Source organism: Lonchura striata, chromosome 2 (genome assembly GCF_046129695.1).
Source record: "Lonchura striata isolate bLonStr1 chromosome 2, bLonStr1.mat, whole genome shotgun sequence".
NCBI lineage: Eukaryota > Metazoa > Chordata > Aves > Passeriformes > Estrildidae > Lonchura > Lonchura striata.
The window spans coordinates 36,710,374-36,733,986 of NC_134604.1; the positions used below are offsets into that span (position 1 = coordinate 36,710,374).

Here is a 23,613-nt window from a genome sequence, read left to right on the forward strand (position 1 = left end):
TGTATGATCCCCTGGTAATTGCAAAACTCTGGAAGCTGCAGCTTGTTTTTCATAATTCCATTACTTACGGATATTGGCCAAGAACAGTCTGTGGATAGAAGAAGGCTGTTAATTTAGGGGATTCGAAGAAGCATTCCTCCTTTCATCTATAACCTATTAAGAACCTTGCATTGGCAGTCTTCTTGCTTTATTTTCTTCTACGTCTCTGAGTTAATAAATAACAACCTCAGAGAATTTGACTTGTAAGGTTGAGGTTAGATACCTGTCTGCATGCATGCATGCTGGTCAAACAAACTCAGAGCACTAAAATTCTGGTTAAAACTATAAATGTTGTCTGATCTTGGAGGAAGCTAATTGTCTCCTACCTATGACTTTGGTAATGAAGTGGTGTTTTAGAGAGAACCTACAAGTTAAATCACAGAATCCTAGAATAGTTTGGTCTGAAAAGGAGCTTCAAGGTCATCTAGTTCCAACCCCCCTGTCATGAGCAGGGACATGTTCCACTGCACCAGTGCTCCAAGCCCATCCAGCCTGGCCTTGAACGCTTTCAGAGATGAGAATCCACAGCTTGTCAGGGAAACTACTCACCACCACATGGTATGTCACAGTAAAGACTTTCTTCTTAATATCAAATCTAAGTTACCCTCTTTCAGTTTGGGGCCAATACCTTGTCCTGTCCTACAGTCCCTTGTAAAAAGTCCCTCTCCAGCTTTCCTGTGGCCTCTTTAGAGGTGAGAACTGACACAGAGCCCAGACGTATTTGGTGAATTTTTTCCCTGACCTGATACAGAAACACTGGCAGTTGAGTGGTTTCCAAACCACTTTCTCTTCTAGAGAAAGTGACTCCATGCCAAGATTGATGGAATATTCTGTTGAGCAATCATCAACAACATTTAATTCCTTTTGTCCTTGTGTTTTAACAGCAGGATTAAAATAGAGGCTCAAGTTTAGTTTAATTATTGGGAAAAAATATATATTTGTAAACACCAATGAGTGTACTAAGACAAATTTGTCAAAAATAACTAGCACAAACTAGTTTTTAAGGTGATTTTTTTCTTCCCTTCTCAGTATAATCAGTTTTGTAAGTCTTCTTTTGTGTGAAGACTTCTTCATATATTTCCTAAAGAAACCAGGTATAAAGGGGTCTGGGTGAAAATACGTCTGGGTATTTGCACCCAGAAATACCAAACAAAGTCTGGTCAACTGCTCAGGGAGAAGAGACAGCAGAGAGGTCACTTAATCAGGCCTTAGAGTTGTACATTTGTGTGGATTGGCTGTGATTGTGAGCTGGTTGCTGTCTGAATCAGTATGTGAATTAACCATTGATGCCATTCAGTAAAATTTTGGACAGCCCTTGGAAAAATCCTGTGTGGAGTCCTAGGGAAGGCAGTCTTCCTGTCTCTGTTGTCATCTAAAGCAGAAAGTAACTGGGAGAATCCTAAAATTACATTTCCTATTTAATGGCTCAAAATTGCTTCAGCTTTAATCATAAGTGGATCAAACTGACAAAATCACATTCATACTTTTGGAATAAACACCTTATTTGAAGTCAGATCTGTTTGGCTTGTAGAATATATTCTTGTTGACTATAAAACACTGCTAATTCTTAACAAGCATTTACTGACCTGAAAAACAGAAAGTTCTCTTTTGCATTGTACTTAACTTGTTCCCAGAGTGGCTTTTTGTTCTCTCCACCCAAATAAATATCAGCAAAGGTACTGAGAGCAGTAGCAGTCATGGACACCAAGATCATATAAAATGTCTTTCATTATTAAAGGTAAAATCCTAATATCTATATGGTGTAATTTGAAGCTTAAAACCTTTCTAAAAAGAGATTTAATGTAAGTCTACCTCTACGCTTTCAAACTCTGACTGATGCTCAGGAGGTAAATGTTGCACAGTATAAAAGCAAAGTAGTTTTCTATTTTCTGAGTTCATATAAACTGCCTTATCTGAGGTTATCAGGCTCTCTGATCTTAAAAATTATTACTGTCCCTAATAGGTAGCCCTGGTTGGAACTGCATTCCTAACAGCTCCAGATTTAACTAAATTTGGCTGCTTTTTCTGCTCCGGGTAGCTTTGAGCTGAATAATTTTCCTTGCACAGCTTGTACTGTGATGCACAGTAGCTGCATCAGACTGAGCCAATGGTGCCGATTGGGAAAGCATGGAGAGCACAGATGCTCCACAGCGTTCACATGGACTTTGGTCATTTTTAAGTAACCACATAAAAGGTGATCTTAGCTGAATCGAGAAAATTAAAAGTTATTTGAGTTGGAAAGTTCAAAACTGTTTATTTTGTGGAAGAATTGAGGTATGTTCTATACACCACACAGCTTCCAGGGCAGCTTTCTGGTTGCCTGGTTAATAGGAGTCTGTAAAGTTGAGTTTGCTTAGTGTTTCTTCTGGAAGGCCAGTGCTCTGGTTGATAGATATCCATTAAAAGAGAAAAAAATACAATATGGCACTTAATTGCAACATCATCATACCTCTCCCTTGAGGTAGGTGTCTTCCTACCTACTCCCTACTGTTGCAGGAAATACTACTGTAACAGGTGTATGAGTCTTGGTCTGTGGAAGCATAGACATTGTTCTTCTTGATTTATTTGGATATTTTCTTTTCTAGTATATTGATTGTCTTCAGTATCTTGCTATAATCTCTATCATACAGTTTTCCTGTAATGGTATGTTAATGGGGCAGGTGTTTCATACTAGTTGAAAACTTCAGGCAGCCTTGATATTCATCACTGGAGTTTTCCCCAAATTCTGTTGGACTGTTCGAACATTATTGCATCTGCTACAGGACAAGAAAAAGAAGGTGCTAAATCTCAGGAGTAAAGAAGTGAGGTTACAGAACTGAAATGGTAGAAGGAAAAACCAGGAATCACTACTCCAGAGTAGATAAAGTGAGAGGAAAGTGAAAGGTAAATTCAGAAGAGCAACATACAAATGAAGACAGTAGGAAGAATGGAGGAGAGAGTGACAAAAGAGGGAAGAAAAAAGGTCATGTCAGGAGACAGGAAAAAATAGAAGAATATACTAGGAAAAAAGCAGCTGAAATGCAGATGATAGGTTTACAAGCAACAGAGTTATATTTACAGACAGAGGAAGCATATTTTAGTGCAGTACTTTTTTATTTCTTCTCTTCCATCCATGTCTTGTGGTACTTTTCTTCTAACTTGTACCTCTGTTTTTTCTCAAAATACTTCTGCTATACTCCATTGGAAGTGATGAAATGAGGATGCATTACTCATTTGTAGATGGCTGTAGTAGGCACTCTATAGAGGAATCTGACATATGCTTATTTAATTCACACATATAGGCAACCACAGTTGAAATAGGATTGTTCCCCTTTCACCCATATTTGCCCAAGAACCTTAGATACAGAAGTGTGTCTGGGGAATGTTCTTGTATCTGTAGGAATTGATTTTTAGGTGATATTGAACTCCACTGTGTCTGGGTGTTTACCACTTACTCAAAAAACCCAGTACTTAGTGGTGTCATCTGATGTGTTGTGAGTAGGACTTCTTCACAGTGTGCTACTTTCCTAAAGAAACCAGGTATAGAAGGGTCTGGGTGAAAATACCTGTGGATATGCACAGTCTAGCCAACTCTATTCCCTTCAAGGAGAAGAGACGACAGAGAGGTCACTTGGTCAGTCCCCATAGACCATTCTTAAAGTGTCTTGTAATAAAAGTAGTTTTCTTTAATGCTTCTAATTGTTTTTTAAATTGCAGTTCACATGGAATTAAGTTTGTGGGTAGAAAGGTTTTGATTATACCATGGTTTTGTGCCAGTTTATTTCAGTTTGAATAATTCATGGTACTGTCCAGAATACTCTTGTAGAGTAATTGGATAGAATGAAATGAACAAGCAGGAGTGATCTTACAATGTATAAAATAAATATTTGTAAAACACACTGCAATTGTTTTTTTAGTAGCAGTTTCATTTTGAATAATTCACAAGAGATTTTTTTGGAAGGGTGATGCAATGGTTGTGTGTTTTTGTGCTTGGAGAAATCCACTTAATATAAAACTTGCAATCTCTGTACAATAAATGAACACCTACATAGAAATCCTATCCGTATAAACTTAGAAAATCCAGCAATTTGGGTGAATATGTGTTGGCAGACTACAGTACTGGTTGCTATAGTAGTTAATCCTTAGGCCATATACCACCAGCTTATAATATGCACATGTTAATTCATCTGCTCTGAACCTTAGAAAGCAAAGCCCCACCTATGAGCTGAAACCAGCTATTAAGGAAGGCTGAATGTTCCTGATGATTGATTGATCATGAGTTGAGGATGAAGGCTGCCTTCTCTAGAGATAAATGCTAAAGTGTTATTTTCTGAAACAGTCATTTCAGACAATCTGAAGCTACTGCTGTGATTTCACAAAGCAGGACATCATGTTTTTCATAACTCAGGATTTGCATAGCTCACAAGAGAAAGCTTGTGATTTCTTAATGCCATTTATATATTATGTACGGATTAAAAATGGTTAGTGAAACAAACACCCAAGAAATGCAGATGCAGCGTCATATACTGATACTAGAGTACTGAAACTTGTGTAAAGACACTGAAAACCTTTGAGAAAGGTCCTTTTGTTTGCAGAGCCCTTTATGCTGTCTCATTAAGGAAATTCTAGCCTCCCAAATTACAGCTATTTGCTCCTCTTTCTCTGTGAAACACATATCCTGTAATTTATTCAGTATTTTTTACATGCTATTTCAAAGTGCCTTTATTTTCTTTAAAAAATGTGTAGTACCAGTGCCATGTTAGTCTGTCACTTAAACTGCCTTCTGTGCTGAAGCAACTGCTCGAAAGATATTTTTGCCTTATAATTCTACTTTTCTGGTGCAGTAGAATCAGCAAGCTTAGCAGTCAGAGTTGCTATATGGATTTAATATGAAATAACCTTCCCCTTTCTTATAAAGATTATGTTGGAGCTGTAGAGTTACATGAGTGCATTAAAAGCTTCTGCTGTTGAATTATTATGTAATAAATCAGAAGAAAAAACAGATGAGATTTTTTTTCTATGTTTATATGTTTTTTACTATCCTTATATAAACATCTCAAAGTTAGTGATTCAAAGCATTGTTTTGGTAACTGTCATGAAACTTGATTTCTGAGGTATTTTGGATGACCTGGTGAGTAGATGAAAACATTCAGCCTCCTAAGAAATGCTATAAATACCAGTTTGCTTTATTTAGTGTGAGCAAAAGTAGAACATGGGTTGCAGGAGGGGGTTGGGGATGAGAAGATAACCTCCTGGGTTAACTCAGGCACTTCTGGAGAGGCTCACAAACCAGCTAAAAATGCCCCCCAGAGACCTGCTGCTGGACTTGCACAGACTGGGTTCAGATATAAATGTGGGTAAAGGGTGAGATAATCCATGTTCTGTTTTCTACTAATAGAATAAAAAGTGAAAAAGGATTTTTACTCTTTTTCTTTTCATGAAACATATTTTATTTTCTCTCATAGTCTTTTAGCAGACTTTGACTGCATTTTAATTTTTCTTTTTTTTTTTTTTTCTTTTCTTTTTCTCTTAAATCTTGCTATACCATATAGTACTTTTGGATTTAATTTGCAAAGAAATTTTGTGGATTGTTGAATTTTGTGGAGCTCTGTTCCAAACTCTGCTGCATTCACAGGAGCGGGACACTGATCTCATCAGGCTAATGCTGGACATACATGTGTAATTCAGAAATGATAAAAATATATCTTAAGCATATTTTTATTACTGCAAAAATTCGAGATTTTTAGATTTTCATCCAGGTAAAAAGAATATCTGGAGCTAGAGATTTTACAAAAAAAAAAGTATATTTAGGGTGGAAAATTGCAGTGCCCAGCAGGATTATGGTGGGCATGTTTAGTTGCTTTGTGAGTCTCTCCTGACAGTCTTGGACCTTCATTGTTTGCTGTGGCTGCTATACAATATCCATGAGCAAATCCCACTTTTGCAGTTTTTGTATTCTTATATTTTCAACTGCTAATCATTATTTTTCACCTATTGATTTGGGAGGTACTGGGGGAAGCAGACAACAGTGGTATTCATAAAATTAGAAGAAATCCATTTTGATCCCCAGCATAGCATTAAAGAGAACCTTACAACAATTAGATCTTTAATATGTCTCTAGAGCCTCTTTCCAGGGCTCATCTTCAGCTTTAGGTGCCTATCTGATTTAAGTTAGGAAATAGGAGGGAAAAATGGGCAAATCTAAGGTAGTTCTTGTGTAGGTTTAACTCATGTTGAGGTGATTCCTCTCTCTAACTGATTATATAGGGGATTGTGCACTAAACTTACTTGCATAGCTCCAGGTAGAATACATGTTGAGTAACATTTTTGTTTAAAATTACCTAGAGATCCTGTTAAAATTATTCTAAGGGATGGTAAGTGTTTGGTATTAATGAAATGCTGAGATACTATGATTTTAAGTTTTTTCTAACCTATTCTGCATACATGGCCCAGATCATCTTTCTATTTCTTGGCTTTGATATGGAAAATATTTACCGTGTGTTCTGCTAATAAAAACAAAATAAAACAAAACAAAACAAAAAAACCCAAAAAGGACAACTTTATTTAAAGTATTTATTTAAGTATTGATTTTTATGGGCTATTGCCAAAGTTTTTGGATGGGAATTACAGGAAAAGGACATCATAGAACAAACTACTCTCCTGCTTGAAAAAAATATGTCAAGCACTTGCAAATATCCTTTTATGTTCTAAATTATTGTAATTTTTACAGTTATAAAAAGTTCAAAACTTCAGTAAACTCTGTGATCTCTTTAGATCCTTGTCAAGGGGAAAAAGTGAAAATATTTATACCTTTTTTGTGTCCTAGAGATGCATCTTTAGAACTAGAAAGGCTTAAATTTGCCATTATTTATTTCTGTCTTTCAAAATGTACATGCCAATTTGGTAACAGTATTTAAAGTATTGCTTTAAATTAGAGATTTGTCATGTAATGTTAATTTTACAAAGTTTTTCTTCTAGTTTTTTTTCTTGAGAAAGAATGTGTTAACAATATATTTAGTTTAGTGATTAGAATGTAGCATTTAATATTCGTGTTTGCCTTCTGAATATATGTGTTTGTTATACTGAAATGTTACTAGAAGAGACTTAGTCTTAAGATACCAGGAGTTACTGGACTAATTTCTTGAAAATACCCCGAGAGAAAACTTCTGATATTTTGATAATGGTCATTGATTGCGTGATGCCTGTTGTATTTACAGTGTCTGCCAAGGAGATGCACACCACATCAGCCTGTAATCCTTGTATTGGTTATTTTATGGCCAGCTGTGCTATGGCTGCCATGCCACGCCAAGCAATGTCACCATCTCTGTGCCTACCCCCAGAAGAGGTGCAGAGTGCATGTCCATATGCACCATAGGAAACTAAACCAAATCTGAGAGTCTATACTGCAAGATTTAGGTGTTCAAAGGGATAAGCATGAATATATTTACATTATTTCAAACACTCCTTGTGGTAGTAAGATGAAAGCAGTTGTTACCTGGTGCCGAGCCGTGCGAGTGTCATCTCTGCCTGCCCCTGTCCGAGCCGGCAGCTCCTTGGTCTCCTGAAAAGCAGGTGAGAGTGTAGGAAAAGTGACGTAGTCACAGTGCCAATGTCACTGTCAGCAGAGACAGATCATTAGCATCTCTTTCCCAGAGTTGTCATCGATTGGGAGCAGTGGTGGTGGGAGCCAGGGGGAGGGAAGGGACTGGGAGGAGGCTCCGTATGGGTCTATGTGCGGTGGGAAAACAAATGCTCTTCATATATGCCTTTCAAAATATTTTTTTCTTTGGATCCTCTTGAGGATGACTGATGGATTATACTGAGTTTCAAAACTGGCTGTTTCCCCTTGACCTACTCCAGTTATCAGGTGCACTGCTTGACCAGAGAAGAAAAAGAAACGTGAGGAGGAGAGATGGAACAGTATCCACAGTGAAGGAGTAAGAAGCCAAGCAGAACAGGGTTTTGACCAGCCACGATCCAGCTGTAATTAAAGGACTAGGAGAACATGGGTGTTGCATTATTAGGTCTGTAGTGTAGCTTTTTGTCTTTAGGTTTACTAAAGCTCTTCAGATAAAGTACTTATTTAAAAGCATAGTGGATCATCAAAGTAACTAATTTGCAAGTCATCAGGTCATTTTGTTCCTTTGTTTGTTTCTTCATCCTGATCTAACACAGAATCATTACATACATTTGCAGCATGCTTTCTACAACTCTTTCATTATATGCCTAAGCATTATCTAAATGTTATCTGTGTGGGTCATTGTCCTTTTGGCTTTTTAAAAAAAGACAGATACTGCCTCCAATCCCTTGAACCACCTTTCTTGTTATAGGAAGTTTACCAGTCCCAGTACATACTACTTTTCAGTTTATCTTTCAAGTTTAAAAAACAATAGTGGATTTAAATGAGTAGGCAAGTATTTTATTTTTGTATTATACACTTATCTTCAAACTAGCTCTGTTCTTGAAGGCACAAGCTGTGGTTAGGTCAGGTCCAAATGAGAAGTATCAAATGTATGGGCTGAACTTGGGTTAGTTTTCATTTTCCCTATGTTAAATCATGCTGCTCTAGATTCCTGCAGTCTGCAAAAAGGCTGCAGAGTAGGCTTTTTCAGCTGACAGTGAGGGAAGAAAATTATGTTCTGTTTAGTTCCTGTCTTTCCTATTTTTTTTTTTTTTTTTTGTGGTTGTAGTTTTTCATATTGAGATATACGGGTACAGCTGTTCAGTGGTAATGCATATGTCAAAAGTCAAGAAGATTCTTTAAAGCATCTTTAAAGCATGTGACTTCTCTTTTGTTGGGCTTCACTGCTTTTAAAAGAAACAAAACCCTTTTTACCATAAATTCAGAAATCTTGCTTAATTGCTTCCTGTGGATTAAGTAGTACCAATGATTTTACAGCTATAGGGGAAGAAAGGAAAAAAGTTTTATAAAAGCATTGTGGTTTCTCTTGCCACATTACATGATACACGTGCCAATTTGTATGCTAAGAAATAAGTGAAATAGGGATTTTAGTGCTGTGCATACACTATTAAAAATGTATCTAATTAGCCTACAGAAATCATTTATTTCTTTAGGAGTTAAAATGGAATACCAGTTATTACAAATAGTTAATTACATTTGCTAAATCAGTAAGTTTACTCTTGTATAGAAAAATACAAACCTTTGAATGTAATGTGAAGAGATTCAATTTAATTTACCATGTTTAGTCACTTTTACCCATATGGTACATAGGTTCCTGGAATGCATTTAAACGTTTTCTTTCCAACAGTAAATCTTGTCCTTGTTTTAACAGATCGCTTTACATGTAGCTGGATCCAGTTGCACAGGCTCCTCAAGAGAGGAAATGCGTTGCCTGCAGACGAGCAGTGCAAGAATTACAGCTGTACAATAGGGAGTATTTTTCCACCATCATCACTTTTCAGTGGAGATTCTTTTTCAGACACGTAACAGTGACTCAATGAACCAGGAAAGTGTTTACCTGCAAGGTGATCTGGTGGTAACAGGAGAAGCTTTTGAGGGCTAAAATTTCAGGCGTCTCTGTCCAGAGCCATCCCCAGTGGAAGAAAAGGAGGGTCTCCTCCCCTTCTTTAGGTTTTGTCAGTCAATCACAAAGGGCTTTTGTACTGCTAGCATATTGATGTGTCTGGGCTTTGGCTGTTTATCATCTTCCTGTCATCCTTAAATGCAAAATAAAAGAAAGGAAATAGCTTCTGGTTCTCAGGCTTTGAGAATAAACTTCTTGTGGCTGCTGGGGACCTCGACGTCCCAGCTGCCCTGGAATGCCTTCTGTGGGGATGTGATCACTGGCAGTATCTCACATCACCCTTGTAGCTCCCAGGCACTGGCCAGAACAAGGCTGATATTACAAGTCAGATGATGAAAAAGCAATTGAGGTTCACAGATTCGATTTCTGTCTTTGATCCTGGCATTAAAGTACTAAGCTACTAAGCTCTGTGAGTGGAAGTACAGTGCGGACAAGATTTCTGGTGCTTTAATCCCACTGCTAAAAAGATCCATTCATAGGATGTAGGGATTGTTTTGTATTTTTGCAGGATTTCAGAACTGTTAAATGTATTTTATCTATGTTTTTGCCAGCATTACAAGCAACTATGGTTTTTCCTTCCTTACTTAAAATAATTTTTCTGTATGATTTTTCTTATGTGAGTACTGTATAGTAAAGATATGGTAGCTAATTGATTTACCCTTTTACATACATTTGAGACACTTTACATTTTACAAAGAGAGTACTAAAGGAGAAGATTTAAGTACTCTGCCAAAGGTCACAGACAAAATTTGTGTGCCTTCGAGCCACAGAGTTCCAATCTAGTCCTTAAATCACAAGGCTATCTCTCCTGCATTCTTGTTACAGGACATAATTTAACTTTGAAAAGTGGGGCATGGTACAGAATTGCTGCCAGAGAATTAGGTAGGAAGGAGTATATAAACAGCTATATAGAACCATAGAAAGGGACAAGGATATTATGCAGGATAGTGTTGAATGCTTTGCACAAGTCCAGGCAGGTGACATCAGTCACTCTTACTTTATCCACCACCACTGTAACTCCAGTGTGAAAGGCCACCAGATTGGTCAGGCACAATTTACCCTTAGTGAAGCCATGTTGGCTGTCAGCAATCACCTCCTTGTTTTCCATGTACCTTGGCATAGATTCCTGGAGGATCTCCTCCATGATCTTGCCAGGCACTTAGGTGAGTCTAGCTGGCCTGTGTTCCCTGGGTCTTCCTTTTTTCCTTTTTAAAAGTGGGAATTTTGTGTCCCCTTTTCTAGTCACTGGGAACTTCACTGGCCTGCCACAACTGCTCAGATAAGATGGAAAGTGGCTTAGCTACTTCATCTGTCAGTTTCCTCAGGATCTGTGGATGCATCTCCTCAGGTTCTATGGATTTGTGCACCTTCAGGTTCCAAAGATGATCTTGAACTTTATCTTTTCTATACCAGGTGGCTCTTCCATCTCCCAGTCTCTGACTTTTCTTCATGCAACTCACTCGGTGTTGCTGGCGCACTTGATGATGAAGACTAAGGCAAAAGGTCACCGAGTACCTCATTTTTCTCCAAATGCCATGTAACCATGTCTCTCATTTCCTTCTAGAGAGGGCCTGCATTTCCCTTGTTTTCTTTTTATCACCCACCAGTCTCCCTACAGAATCATTTCTTGTTGCCCCTGGTGTCTCTGGCCAGATTTAATTCTCTCAGGGGTTTGTCTTTCCTAACCTCATCCCTGGCTGCTCAGGCAATTTCTCTGTATTTCTTTCAGGATACCTGTCCTTGCTGCTATCCTCTGTAGGCTTTTTTGTTTGTTTGTTTGAGTTTGCCTAGGAGCACCTTGTTCATATGCACAGGCCTCCAGGCATTTTTGCTGAACTTCCTCTTTGGCATGCATCACTCCTGAACTTGAAGGATATGATCTTTGAGTATCAGCCAGACTTCTTGAGACCTCCAGGGCCTCATCCCATGGTATTATACCAAACAGATCCCTGAAGAAGCCAAAGTCTGCTCTCCTGAAGGGTATTGAGCTTGCTGTGTGTCCTCCTTGCTGCCATAAGGATCTTGAACCCCACTACTTCATAGGCACAGCAGCCCAGGCTGCCCTTGAGCTTCACATCCCCCACCAGTCCTGTCTTGGTGAGAACAGTGCAGCATAGCTCCTGTCCTTGTTGGCTCTTCTAGCACTTGGAGAAGGAAGTTATCATCAACACATTCTGTACTCCTTACTCCTCTTGTTTTCTTTGCTGTCCCAGTTCAGCTTAATTTCTTTTGCCCATTTGTTGCTTGTCATTTCTTCCTGGTTTTGCTGCTTCTGCTCTCTTAAAAATAGTTACCTAGTTTTGCTGAGATGGTCTGTGTAGTTGCTTGTTTAAATTAGAAAATTTTCTCCTGACATTAAAGAAAGGGAGATCCCTTTGAGGAGCAGTTAGGAAAAATTTAAGAACTATCTATGTATTAACAAAATCCACGCATGAAAGCAGAGTCACACCAAGAAATGAACTATAATTTTTAGAAGATGAGTTTAGAGTTCAGAAATCCCTGCTTGTCATTTGAATGTTACCTGTGTCTATTTGATTGCTACAATTCTTTGTGGTGAGACTGAGTGGTTGCAGACACCAGTGTAGTCATGAAATACAAATCCTGAACTGGTAACTCACACTCATCACATGTTTCTGATTTGATAGCAGACAGGGCAGAAAATCTCCATTTCATGAAAAGCAGAAGGCAATTACATTACATTAGAGTCTACATGTTTTGGTAGGTATTTTTAAAATAAACAGTCTTTCTGTTTGTGTAACGGTTGCACATGATCAAATATTTTACATATAACTACTGTGCAAATTGAATATATATTTGTAGTCCAAAGACTGCAATCCCAAATATGGCTTTTAGCATATGACATTTGTATTTCATTTTAGAAAAAGGCATATTTTTAACTACAGGCATTGGAAATACTTGAAATTCTGTTCCTGTGAGCTAATTGCTGACTAGAATAGGAAAATAAGAGCTACTTTGTGGTTAGATGCTTGTGGTCTTTCTTTTGGCTTTTGGCCCTTAGATAAAATGTCAGAGAAAGCACAGTAATGGATAATGACATCTATCAGTGTACCCTGGACATAATTTGAAGCCTGTCAAATGTCTGCTACTTTATAAACATTGATTTACATAGTTCTTCTTCATTCTACCATCTGCTTATTTGGTTGGAAGAGTATAAATTATGTCATAGATGATTTTCACAGACATGCTCCAGTTCATAAAGTCTCAATTTCACAGAAAAAGAAACTGCTGCAAGAAAAACCAATTTCTTCTGTGAATCTGAGACTTTATGGGCCATTTCAAATACTCTAAAGAAGGAGACATTTTTTATTCTCTTTCGTATGTTTGATACATTGACTAGAAACCATACTGAGGAAAGGTTTCTAGTTTTACATTCTTTGCCTAAATAAACCTTACTGTGAATAAACCAGATCTGATTAATATAATAATAAACTCTAATTCAGATTCTGACTCTAATCTTACATTAATACCAAACCATGGTTCTCATCATCAGGTGAGACTCTGGTTCATTTTAATTGTAATAAAACCTTGGATTTCACTTACGATGTGAATAAGATAATTAAGAAGATAGATAACTTTATATTAATAAGATAAGTACATAGTAAGTGAGGAAAACTCTGAAAAAAATTTAAGTTAGAACAGTTATATTTGAGTATTTGCTGAAAGGAGTAAAATTGGTGCATTTTAGATTTTAGATTTAAGTCTGTTTTGTAAAATAAATGGGATACCTTATGTGTTTTAAATAGTAATTTTCTGATGGGCCAGAGTTTTTTTTTCTCTTTCAGTTTGAATGAAAACATAATTAATTTTTTTCAATGAGATATTACAGTAGTGTCTAGCCGAGGATCATACAAGTGTCAAAAATTCTGGCATGATTCCTCAAATGCACACTTTGAAGACAGAAGAAACGAGGAGGTGAATAACAGTGTGCACAGTTATTGATGAAGAATTAATTGTGTCAAGTCAATCTGGCTTCCCTCTGTGAAGATTAGAGGCTTCGTTGATTCAGAAGTAATAGAGGATATCATATATCTTCAGTAAATCTTGTGACAGGCTCTCATGTGATATTCTCATAGGAAAGGCTAGAAAGTACATTGTAGGAAAAAACCCTCCTACTTAAAACTGGCTGAAAAACCTGAGTACTGAATTTACCATCAGAGTGGAAGGGATAATACTGATTGCATCCACAGATTTAATATCAAGCTCTAAGTAATCATCCTGATCATTATTAAAGTTGTTGAACAATGAGACCAAACCTGTCTTCCAAGATGTCTGGCTTTTTCCACAATATGTCATTCAGAACAATTTGGCAAATTGGAAAACACTTGCAAAATATACAATGCAAAGTGATGGAAGGTTCTGCACTTTAGAAAAAAGAATCAATGGTACAGATGGAGAATTTGGAACCTCTTTGTGGGTCACAGCTCTTCATAGCAGTGCGTAGGAATTAGATGGCAACCTGACCATGAGTCACAGCACTGGGAGATGTGGAAACAGCAGCTGTCATTGTGTGTATGTGGCTGGTGGCTGGATGGACACAGCCAGAGGGTTGTCATCAATGGCTCTGTGTCCAGGTAGAGGCTGGTGATGGGAGGTGTCCGTCACAGCTCTGTCTTGGAACATAGCTCTGCTGGTGGTCTTCATCAAGTACAGACAGGGAGACTGAGTGCCCTTCCATCCCTGGAAGTGTTCCAGGCCAGGCTGGATGGGACTTTGAGCAACTTGGTCTAATTGAAAATGTCCCCTCCCATGGCAGTGAAGTTGGAACTAGATGATCTTTAAAGTCCCTTCCAGGCCAAAACATTCTCTGATTCTATGATGATATAAATAAGAGTACAGCATACAAAGTATGTGAAGTTACCACAGATCTCTCCTTGGTGTCAGTAATGTCAGCTGCAGTAGCAAAATTCATCTGTACATGGACACATTGTGCAGAGCCAGAGCAGAATGGAAGTGATCAGACATTTATAGACCATATTGTTTGAGAAACTTAAAATTACTTGAAATACTTTAGAAAGTTTTTAAGCTGCTAGAAATATTCTAGAAAGTTGTTAAGCTGCTAATAGTCTCTCATGTGTGCAGTACTTCTGTAATGAGGACAAGAATAAAGGACTCTTTTGGTAGGAAGCAAAAGAAATAATAGTCTAAAATTGCAGGGTCTAGACATGGGTTAGAAATAATTATATTTGAGAAACTTTCTAATATTAATACTCACCAAATAGTGAGGGATGGTTTGATGACCAGGGTTGACATAAAGGGTAGAGCTGCAGTTCTTGTTTTTGATGGAGAAGCGACTATTTGAAATTTCTTCTGTAATTTTATGTCATTATTCTATATAGCCTGTGGTCCAAGTTAAAGTGTGATTATGACCCTGTCTCTGAGAGTGCATGTTGATTCCAAGCACAGGAGAACTCAGGTGGCTGGCATTCATACATGGAGGCTAAATGGCTGGTGTTGAACTAACATGGAAATTTTGATATTACTATTGGATTTTTAAAAAATAGTGATTTCTGTTCCCTGCAAGAGCTGTTCCTGCATAAGGCATGAACCATCACTCCTAAAAGAGAATCTATTGGAAACACTGTTTTGTATCACCTAGTTGCCAAGGAACGATAGATTGTATTTAGTGGTAGAATTTCTGAGGAAGGACTGCTGCCAAAATAAATATGTCGCAGAAGCAACAAAGATCAGCTGTAGAGAGGAAGATGATGTGTTGAAGACAACTTTGATGTGCTGGAACACCTTTTTGGCTTCATGCAGTGTAAACACGTGCTAGCTGTCATAGGCTGGGTCTCTATACATGTTTGTATGCATTTCTTCCAGGAGTGCAAGGTCTCCTGAAGAAAGAAAAGATACATGATTGTAGCACAGGTCTTTATTTAGCAGCTGCTGTAGAAGGCTTTTGAAATCTTGAAATCTCATCAGTTGTGTGATGGAAGTACCAAGGAACTTCAGGTTTTACCAATTATTTATTTCCTGGTTTAGAATATCTTTTCTCCCTCTGTTGCTGCATGAAGAATTAACTAAAGAGATAACTGTCTGTAGCACTTGAGGAAAAAGTGAAGTCATAAAATGCTTGAAACCAGAATGTACAAATAAATAGAAAAACTTCTTTCTGAAATTCTGCTTCAAGTCCATTCTTCTAATTTTGTAAAGATCAGTTGATAAAATAAGAAAGTGATTTGATTTGTCCCTGTCCTTTAGAAAAGTTAAATGTTAGACACAGCTAAAAGGTAGCTATGTTGGGTTTTCAGCATGTGTCACTTTCCAGAGCTGACTTAATGAGACTGGAATTTAACTTATCCTCTGTTGTCACTCTGTAATAGAGACTGACAGGTTACTGATAATTTCTTGCTGATGCACCTCTTCTCACAGTGACAAATAAAGGGTAAGCCTTGTGCTGAAAGCAAAGCTTTCAAATCATTTGAGAGGTTTGGGGCTTTATTTGTGGCTTCTGATAAGAGTGTGAATGTTTTCACTGTACTGGGTGTGCTGTGAGTAGGTGACAGGGCAGTGTCAGTTTGACTTATATCAGCATGACCCACCCAAGCAGTTCTAGTCTAAAGAGTCATCCTAGAAATACAATGGAAATCATATTGAATAAAATGTAAAGCCATTGACTGCTCTAGACCACTATCAAGATGGTTTATTGGGTGTTATAAAGTGCTTGAGTATGTTTTAAGAAGCAATGAACATAAAGGGAAAGTGCAGGAATAAATTATTTTAGTTTCTTAACCAATATCCCTTCTTTTTTCTTTGGCAGTATAAGGAACATTTGCTTGCATTTTATGTTTGATAAGCTGAAGATGTGATCATTTACAGTAGGTTCACTGTTAATCTACTGTCAGTTGTCTTTGGGAAACATAGAGAACTTACCCAGGAGTTATTCTTGTGATTTATGAAAGCAGCCAGGTGGTTCTTTGTTGCTCAGCGCGTCTTTATTTCAGACACATTTGATTCACAGACAGCTACTGTTAATTTAAAAAATATAAAGGGCTAATTTTATGCATAATTCTGTGCATATCCCACTTTAAAGTGCCCTTGCAATCAAGTAGCATAGCAGCAATTAATAGAATGTTGAACGTGCCACCTGGTACTCAGAATTATAGATAACACTGTGACTGATATGCACATTGTGCTCACATGTATCTGTTGACAAGCAGTTATCTAGGTTTCACTGAGAGGCATTAAAGAAAAATGCAGCATTTTTCAGGAAAGAAAAAATGAATATAAAGTCAATTTTCTTTTAAATATTCTTAGTCTTATTAAATAAGGTACTCCAAAGTAGAAATGCCTGCACTTTCAGTTCCATTTCAATTCTAGTTTTAAAGAAGTCCTCTGACATTGGATCTGCACATGCATTTTAAGACTTTTATTTATATTACTATATTAATTTAATATAAAGTAAACAAGATTTTGGAAAATAACCAAAGCTATGATGGTATGTTTTAGGATCCAGGAACTATTTGGTTGACTGCCTTCTGCTAAATTAAATTTAAAATGTGCATTTCTGTTATTTGCCCTCTAATTGGTACCTCTCTATTCCTCCTTGTAAAGTACAACTTCAGCTGAAACTATTCTTTGACTTTGAGCAAAAATAGTTTGTATATAAATTCTGTATTTTGTGTATATGTGTATATATATTCAGAAGCCCTCTATTACTTGAAATAACTTAAGATTCCATGTTAAGGAAGATTTGGTGTTTTAAATTGTCAGAGCACCAAGATGAGATTTGCAAATACTTAAGTGCGTGGTCTTGTTTTTTCCAGCCTTTTCTTCTCTCTTCTATAGATTATACATAAAGAAGTCATTTATTTAGAGGGGCTTTTCAGGAAATTGGAAATGTTAAATTCTTAATTCTGTACAGGATATCCTAACCTATGTCCATTAGATCAGTCCTGGAGGTTTCCTTTCCCCAAATGAGATGGTCTCCTAGGCTTGTGATTTTTCTGTAATTTATGTTATTTGCAAAAGCAGGGAATGAAGAAAAAGTCCACACACCCTTTAGCATTTCAGAAAGTGTCCAATAATGTAGAGATAAAATCAGTTCAGGTCTGAAGGGCTTTAAGATGTGTGCAGTGTAGGATAATTTCTCACTTCCACAAGTGCTCCTTGGCACACTGTGTGCCGCTAGTCTGCTGGTAAACCTCAGGGTGCTATTTACACATAGCTCTTACTCTGCCAACTGGGTAGAGTGAACTTTTGGAAAATTTCTCTTTCAGTAGCCATCTGCTCTGTAATAGCCTTTATTTTTTTTTTCACTTTGCTGGAAATGATTACCTGGCATACTTGCCATTCATCTCAAGAACCCAACACCTTCCCTGTTCTGCTTAGTATCTCTTCTCCTGTGCTTTGCTCTTTTCATCTTATGTCAGATCTAATTTGGTGCAGATATCTTGTTTTAGGTGTCTTGGTAGGTAGAAGATATATAACCTCATCTGCTTTTTTATATTGAAAAGGTTTTCCAGAAATCTCTTTACCTAAGAGTTTTCGAGTTACATTACTTTAAAATGTGCACTCAAATGTCCTTTTTGAGTTGCAATTTTCATGTCATTTATTTAGTGCTGTGTGAGAATTACAGGTTTAAAGATAAAGACAGGTAAAGGAAAAAGAAAGTTTAATAAACTATATCTGTAGTTTAGTGCCATTGCATGATAGTGCTTCAAAAGGCATTGCCACTTAATGTCCATTTAAGGTTTCTAAAGACCTAATAGTAAATTCCCTTTTCTTTTTAAACATCAGGTGTTGTAGTTCTACAATGACACTTTCTGATTTTTAAGAACTTTTTTGATATTGAGTATGCTAGCAACTAAAAATAAAAGTAATGGGAAGAGAAATAATAATTTTAGTTTTCTTTTTAGTTAAAGCATTCATTGCTGTTATTTGTTCAAATAATAAATAAGCACTTTTTTAGATAATATTGATAAAAAATTATTGAAGTGGAATATTGCCTGAATTATTTTGCCTGGTGTTTTAAAAGTAACACTTGGGAATTGGATGTTGAATCTAATATAATCTCAGGTGGTTTCTGATGAGGATGTTTAACAAAGAGGAAGAAGTTGCTTAATTTTCGCAATCAAGTAAGTTGGTAGTTGATGGTGAGTACGTTGGTTCCCCCCAGCTTGGGCAAGACTCAGTAAAACAAAATATTCATTGTTTTCTTTGCATAACTGTGTAATGAATATTTCCTAAGTAACACCCTATAAAACCTCAGGCATTCTTGGATATATAGAGGGAAGAATTGTTTGCATTGTGTATAGTATTTCTGTAACTAGGTAATTGTGTCTCCTTTATACTAGCTGCCAGAGTTGCTCAAGGTGGTACATTAGACATGAAATGGAGCTGTAAGGATCAAATTGAGCCTAATTTGAGAAAGACTAAAGGGGAGGCAGGGCTGCAAACTCAGTCTTTCCAGAGTCAGTGAGGTGGCAGGTGGGAAGCAGAGCTACTCTGGTCCTCAGCCTTGTGGCACCCACCTGTGAAGGGAAGGTCAGGGACCCCCAAGGAGTCTGGAGCTCCTGGTGCTCCAAAGGCCTCACAAGTTACAGCTTTGGGAATCTGTAATGCTCATTAAGAAAATATGCCCTGAGCCCTGAGCCTGGAAAATGCTGATGGTCTCCACCATATGTGAAGGACAAGGGATAGGGGTTTTCTCTTGAGCAGAATAACAGGAAATTTCTTTAGATCGTTATACTTTTTTTTTTTTTTTTCATTTGTTTTAAAATGTGATGTCAGATGGCTCCTGGCTGTGCAAGGTTAGAGAGTTATTCGAGCTCTCTGAGCACTGGCAGTTGTAGTTACTGTCATTTGTGTATGACTGTCTGTCTATGTCTGACTTGCATAAACATGGTTGAGACAGAATTCAGGAAGAATGCTCAAGGACTAGCTGTCTCTCTTGCTACATTTAGTTTATTCAGTAATTAAATCAAGCTTTTCTGGGGTTAAGGATTTTATAAGAGTAACATTGTTTGATACAGCATGAACTGTTTATCTCACAAAATGTTTAAATTTAGGCCTAAATTAAGATCTAAGAGATGATTTTTTTTTTTCTAAAAATTCGTATTTTCTAAAAAAAATTTGTATTTTCTCTAAAATATTTGTATTTTTTTCTAAAATTTGGGGTTTTTTTTTCAGTTTGCAGAATAGGTAGAATAAGGTAAGTGAACAACTTGAATAAAATTCAGTGCTTAAAGCTGAGCATTGAGCAAGCTAAATGCATGTTCAAATGTTACACAGATTCTTCCAAGGTTATGAGCATACATAGAAATCATTGTACTGGAACTGAGAAGCACTGGTGAAACATGCCAAAACATAAATCAAGGACTTGATCAGGATTTCAGGTCTGTCACACAATGCTTACCCCAGCTGGAGACCTGGCAGCAGAGTGCAAATCATGGGTGACTGATCTCCCCCCACCTCCATCTTCCTGCCCCGCAGGAGGTCTCATTCCTTCATTGAGTTCGAGTCCCAGTGCTAGAAGGTACTTGCAGAAAAATCCCTCCTGGTCTTCTGGGAAACCACTGCTTGTGAGCCCTTGCTCTGTACTTGCAAGGTGGGACTGTGGCTGGGGTGCCTGTTAGAGCCAGGTCTGCATCACAGGCCTTCTGTACTGACCTGCCTTCCTTCCCCTGAGCCAAGGACATAGCTCCCTGCTCTCCTATCTCTGCAGAGTCTTGTAAGATGGAAAAATGATAGCTTGTGTAGTTGGGGGCAGGGGGACCTATGTCAAACTTACTGTTTTGTTAAGGTCAATTCTGCTAATAAAGAAACATTTGCCCTGTTCCTTGGAGGAAGATGCTCAAGTGGTGCCTTCTAAATGGCAGAGTATGGCACTTAGAGTGTGCAGTGTGTCTTGTGAAGGTGCAAACCAACCCCCACGCATCTGCTGTAGTCACAAGAAACAGAAGAATCTTTGTATGAGGCCCTGTCATGTGTAAACCAGTCTGATAATGGTTGGGTGTATGGCTGGTCATGAACCTGGGATATACATCTATGATACATTTTGATGTAGCATCTATTCAGATGTGACAGAGCTGGTTCCTGAGTAGTCTGTGGTATGAAGGTTCTGAATCCTTCTTTGGGGAATGAAAGATAAGGAATTTCCCTTTCCATCTTTGAAGCAATCAGGAGAAAACATGTAATTTATTTAAAGCCTGACTGCTGTAGGTTGAGGAAGCCGTGTAGAAGCCTTGCTGCAGGGCTACCTGATCCCTTTTGGGGGTGGGAAATTGCTCAGTATTGAAGAAGTGAGTGTTGTCAGTGGTGATGATCTGAGTGGAGGTCAGTGCTCTGCTAGGCTCAACTGGAGTTCTCCACGAGCAGCTGTGGTCTGTGGCACACAGACCGTGTGCATGTCCTGCTGTGGTCTCTGCCGGTGGCTTGGTTGGCAAATACCCAGCAGTGCTAGTGCTGCATGTGTGTGGTTGGAGATTGCAGAGCAGGCGCTGTTCTGGAGCATTTAAATAAGTTGCTTGGGCTTCAAAGCTGCTTGAAAAGCAGAGGGTGAAATTAATGTGTTAGTGGATGCCAGTGGAAAGATGCAGCATAAGTAAATTTAAGTGTTGTTGACATGCTTGTAGAAGATACCAGATTTTAGATAAATTCCCTGTTCTTCCACCAAACACTATTTTTTTAAACGATAAAGTCTATGACAGTGTTTCTTTAAATACAATGTTTGACTGGTGGTTGTCAGGCAGCATGGGATTTTAATGGTTTAATATGGATACTTATCACACAGTAAAAGGTGACATTATGTGGGTTTTGGTCTCAGAAAATTAAATACTCTATGTAGCAGATTTACCTTTGAAATACCAGTAATACAGAAGAATACAATATTCTCTTAATGCTTACTAGGACTTCAGAATTGTTTCCTGAGTAAAAATCAGTTATAATTGGGAACTATGAATTTAAAATAAACATTTAAGCTAGTGTACTTATAAGACACATAATTAGAGGTGTGCTATGACTTTACAAGATTGAATTGGATGGAATGTTAATTTTGGATTACATTTAGGAACTCATGTAGTGTTAAATAAGCCTGAGGTGCTGTGAAGATGATTGAAGCACTATACAGATGTTCATATTATTGGAAATACTATTTTATGACAAGAAAATGTCTTACAGAAGGTAGTAGCTTGATATTTTGATTTCTTTAGCAATTGATGGCATGACTCAGTTTCTCAGCTCTTTTCTTCCTTATCAGATTTTTTCTGGCTTCAGCAGAGTTCTGGCTACACTTTGCACATAGCTAATTTTACTGAGGGAGAGCTGCTTTTTTTTTTCTCTGTAGGGCATGATGAAAAAAAGACTTTTGATCTGTTTATGAGACTGTATAAAACCAGTGCCTTCTGACTTTATATCTGCTCATCCAGTTGTAATAATAGTTTTACTGACGTGGTCTGCTATTTTAAGTGGAAGAGGCAGGTGGATGTCAGCAATACACACCCAGCAGTAGATGTGTAAGAACAGTATTGTCTGACACTACCCCATGATTTTATTGCAAAAGTGGATGTAATTTATTGTTTGAGGAAAAGAAAGCAGCAAAACATTATTTTGAAGGTGAGCCAATTCATATATTCTTGGACATTACACAGACCACCCAGATGTGAAGCCACGTTTTCTGTCTCTTAAATCTAAATAGATTCAACTGAGCACTGAGCTGCCTGCTGAGGCCAGCAGAATGCTTAGGGAAGGAAAATCCACCTTTTAATTTCCCTTTCTTTTTGCATCTTCTGTCGTGAAAGGCTTCACAGTAAGTAAGTCTGATGAGTTTTTGGAATAAAGAATAAGATTTGCTTATCAGAAGTGTGGTTCCTGGCTGAGAATTAAGTTTGCTTACTCTAGGTAATGGGTATGATTCTGCACTACAGTCTCCTTCCAGCCACAGTCTGTGTTGCCACAGTGTGGACACAGCATCTAACAAATTGTATCCCTCAGTACAGGTACCTCTACTAGAGGACAAGAACAGAAAAAAAAAAGTATGTGTGAAAATTTATATGTGTATCATTGGTGACTTTGTTTCATAAAGGAATTTGACAAAATTTAATGAAATTCCATGCCTTTCTGGCATGCCCTGTCAAATGATAGGGTGACCCACCAGATGTTCTCCAGTTTAAAAAGCACCATTTAAAAAAAATCAAAGGGGAAAAAAAGGTAGGTTTCTCTGATATTGGGAATCTCATTTAAGAATGAGAAAAATGTGAATATCCCAAATTGTAATGTTTTACTGTTTCATTCTGCTCTTACCTGCAAATGAAATATGGTCTTCATAATGTTTGCTTTTATGTTGTGATGACTGCAGTCACTGACAGGCTCTTTCTTAGCTAACCTTGAGAAAAATCCTTTATCCAAATGATACCAAAGAACCAGCATCCAATAGCAAATTTTCCATTGTTATATTTTCTAAAATTTTATTGAGACCCATCTTAGAGAAATGAGTCCGTTTTTGCCAGTAAAGTCAATAATTCTTTTGGTATACATAATTGTTGTGCAAGCTGGTGCAATATTTTCATTTTTCAGCTGACACTGGGGTCTGAGGAGTAATTTATAATGTACATTATATTTAATTTATATAGACATCCACAGTGAGATTTTTACATGAATCTATTATGGAGTGTGGGTTTTCTTCGTAAAGCACTTACAGCTCAAGTAATCACAATTCATTGAAGCATTGATTAAGGCAACCTGTGGCAGACAAACTATGGCACTTCCTTCTGGCTTCATATAATTTTTTGGTGTTTCCTTGAATGTTTTGCAAAAAGAGGAAACACTGCAGCTGTGGTATATCTGCTTGGAAAAATGACTCATGTAAATTTTAAAACTGCTCATTTAATGAGATTTTACGTAATGAATGGTGTGATTTTCAAAATCATTGTGGATTTAAATTTGAGCTACTTTATACTGACAGAATGGGGCAGTCTGAGGGCAAAAAAGGGTGAAAAAAGTGATATATGAGAATCTCAATTTCAAAATATAATGGATTTAAATTAATATGCTACTTTTGAAATTCATATTGTGAACATATGTTAATAGA

At 37.5% G+C, this 23,613-nt stretch overlaps 1 protein-coding gene across 2 annotated transcripts in view; it reads left to right on the forward strand.

Annotated features, from left to right (window-relative positions):
• The window catches only part of TMEM135 (transmembrane protein 135), a 158,265-nt gene that overhangs the window by 99,892 nt on the left and 34,760 nt on the right, over positions 1-23,613 (forward strand). The window lies entirely within an intron of this gene.